Below are 3,718 nucleotides of genomic sequence, written 5' to 3' on the forward strand. Positions count from 1 at the left end.
ATTCCTGCCCTTCGAGAAGCCCCAACACGTACCTCTGGGAGTGAGCGTGGAGCTTGGGCAGCCATGGGCCCTCCCATCTCCCCTACTTCTGGTCCCTTTTCAGATGACCCATCCCCATCACCTGTACTGAAGGTCAGGATGAAGGATAGGTCAAGGGAATGTTCTAGCTGGGCCAAAAGGGAGGTGAGACACTGACTATTGGCAGGGTAGGTGGGCTGGGGCAGCTGTATAGACCACCCAGCTCCGAGCGACCTGGGTGGAGACTGATTTGCGGGAAGGAGGAGAAAGGTGTTAGGTCAGCAGAAGGGACTGGAGGGTGGCCTTGGACACAACGTCTGACCCCCGATGAGGTGTGGGTGTGAGGGTCTGGGCCAGGGACCAGAGGGGCTGGGCTTGTTAAAGATGAACTGGTCTCAGGAATTCCCTGGCAGTCCAGTGGTTAGGTCTCCATGCTCTCACTGCTGAGGGCCCGGGTTCAGTCCCTGGGTGGGGAACTAAGATCCCTCTGTGCCCTGGTGGCTGAGTGTGACACACGACTGGAGATAGACTTACTCTCCAGCCCCAGACTTACTTTCCAGCCCCCAGCCTGTGAGGCCCATGGTGAGGCTCAGGGCAGCCGCCTGTCATCGGGGAACACAGGAGAGAGGCTATGGGGAAGGAGAGGAAGCTGGAGCTCCAAGAACATGCTTGGAGAATATGTGAGAAGGCAAGTGGCTGCACTCCCCCACAGGGGGCTAGGATTGTGGTCACTCAGGCAGCAACATCCACATGCCTCGTGTGTACTCCCAGACTTCTGAGACCATGGGGACATCGGGGTTACACCCACTATTTCCATCAGTGTGGAGTAAGGGGATCCCAAGACTCTGCCAAGGGACCCCTAATGGTATTGCTGTAGAAGGCAGAATTCTCACATGAAAATGATAAACCATTTCCCCGGAAGTCCCCAGATGTGATGTGTCCACAGCAAAGGCCTGGAGGGCAGGCTTGGAATGGTGCCTGCGCTCTCCAGGGAGTTTAGGTAAAGACTGTACCCTGAGTTCAGCTGCAGCTCCTGCCTCAGCAGCTCCTGCAAGGTGGGGCCAGAGGCCACCAGGACTGAGACCATTTAGAAGCCCAGCAGGGGGTGGCCTCCTCCAGCCCTGCAGCATAGTTTCTATCAAAAGTGCTTGGGGGGCTTCCCTGGTGGCGCAGTGATTGAGAGTCCGCCTGCCGCTGCAGGGGACACGGGTTCGTGCCCCGGTCAGGGAAGATCCCACATGCTGTGGAGCGGCTGGGCCCGTGAGCCATGGCCGCTGAGCCTGCGCGTCCGGAGCCTGTGCTCCGCAACGGGAGAGGCCGCAACAGTGAGAGGCCCGCGTACCGCAAAAAAACAAACAAAAAAAAACCTGGTTAAAAAAAAAAAAAGTGCTCGGAGGCCTCTGTAGCTCAGCTCTGCAAATCACCATGTGGTTCTACGTACACAGCTCCCTGGCAGGGCGCCCCCCCATGGCTACAGAGTTAGAGCTGCTACTCCAGGGCAGAGTTCACCCCAGCCAGTACCTGGGAAAGAGGCTCTTCAAACCCTCTTGCTTTCAGCTTCTCATTCAACCTGGGTGACTTCAAGCAAGCCACTGAACATCCCCAGGCCTTGGGCTTTTTCTTATTGGGATCTGAAGGCAGAGATCCTGAGCAGCCCTGACACTCAGTCACCTCCAAGCTGGACACCTGCAGAGGCCTCTGGAGCCCAGCAACTGTGCATCTTCCGGAGAGAGGCCCCATGGGGTGGAAGGATGCCCTCCGGCTGGTGCTGGAGCCCCTGGGCTGCAAAGGAACAGAACTCCCTGGTTCTTTACCTTGTTCTGGCAAAAGTGACCTGTTGGCCAAATCTCTTACTCATGACTGTAAAGAACGAAAGCTGTGCTTATATGAAAACTTTCTCAGTGGAAAGAATGAACCACTCCTCATCCCAGGGACAAACCTATGTGTTATCGGCTTTTCCCAGCCTGGTATTTCTGCCGTATTTAGAGGAAAACTCTGTTTTTCTTTTTAAGTTGTTTTCAGGGGGCATGCAGACACTTCTCTAGACCAGGCCATTATGGGGCTGAGCAGACTGCTTTGAGGTCAAGCAGGTGACCCCCTCCTGCTAGCTGGGAGCAGTCTCCAAGGAGACTTAGTGGCACCCAAGGCAGGGTTTGGCAGTGTATGTATGTGAATTTAAGGGAAGAAAACACTGGGAGTGGGAGAATGCGCATCATTTCTGAGGAGAAAGAAAATATTTGAACCCTTCTTCAACCTTTTGCCAGGGAACCAGCCAAAAACAAGGAGGAGACACCAAAACTGAAATGGTTCATTCATGTTTTATGAAACTTTCCCACCCAACAGAATCTATCCTACACAGAAAAACAAAAAAGAAAGTAAGTTAGGACATTTTCACAAGCTGGGGCATTACTAGATATGGAAGCTGCCCAGGACCTAGGTGCCAACTCTGCGAAATTGGGGAAACGAATTTCCACCCACTGGAGTCTCAGAAGGGAGAGAAATCCCTTCTTCCAATCCTTGAGTCCTTGGAGAAACTCAAGCAGCCATACATAACCAACAGGGGCTGGGTTTCATTTATAAATAACCCAAGAACATTTTGTTGTTTTCAATTTTTTAGGGCTGGGTTTTCCCAGCACACAAGGCTCTAGGGAGATGTGAAAACCATGGCAGGTCAACATGAGAGCTGCTGGGACAAACTTGTGGAACCCTCATTCAGGCCACTAGACAACCACCTCTTTCAGTATCCTCAGCCTCGGGCCCTTCTCTGGAACATCCCAGAAATCACATCTCCGGGGTGGACCCTTCAAAGTGCCATGTAGGAGGTAAGTCCTTTGGCTTCTAAGGCTGGCCCTGGAAGTCTCGACTGGGCCTGCCAGAGGCTCCTGGTCATCAGCTGGCACAGAGACTCTGGTGACAGCCCTGCCTAGGGGTCTCAATATCCCCGTTTAAGGAGAAAGCCAAAGAAAGAGTCTCATGGCTTCTGTGTTTTACTGTGATTGATGAAAAGAATACTAATGAAATCCCAAATAAAAGCAGTAAGTCAGGGACCTAAGACTGCAGACAGGGCTGGAATTACTCAGCTGCTCTCCAATGGTCAGGGAGGGGGAGGGAAGGCAATCGGTTTAATGTGATTTATTCCCTCAGAAGGCACTGAGACCTGATCCTACAAGGAGTGGGCGATCAGACCTCCCATCTGGGAGTTCCCTGGCGGTCCAGCGGTTAAGACTCCATGCTTCCACTGAAGGGGGCGCGGGTTTGATCCCTGGTCCAAGAACTAAGATCCCACATGCTGAGTGGCGCGGCCAAAAAAATATTAAAACAACGGGAACAAAACTCTCATCTCGCCCCCTCTTGACTCAGCTCCCCTAATATTCTGCTTATTCTCAGTTTTGAGTTCCTGCCTCTGTCCTCTTAGACTACCAGCCTGCTTTCTTCCCTGATAACAGGCACCAGCCTTCAAGGCTCCCACATTTCCCAGAAGCCAGAAAGTTGGACATGAGGCCTCCAAGTTCCCAGGTGCACCTTAGATCTGTCCAGGAGCACCCACCACCCCCACCTCTGGCACTCTGGTGTCCTGATACTGGTTACATAACAATCCCAGTCTCCAAAGCTTTGACATCACCCACTGAAGATTCTCACCAGCCTGGACAGCCAAGGGGCCCTACATGTGGCCGGGGATGATGGTGGGGGAATGAGCCTA

The sequence above is a fragment of the Lipotes vexillifer genome, unplaced genomic scaffold (genome assembly GCF_000442215.2).
Source record: "Lipotes vexillifer unplaced genomic scaffold, Lipotes_vexillifer_v1.1 scaffold1129, whole genome shotgun sequence".
In the NCBI taxonomy this organism is placed as follows: domain Eukaryota; kingdom Metazoa; phylum Chordata; class Mammalia; order Artiodactyla; family Lipotidae; genus Lipotes; species Lipotes vexillifer.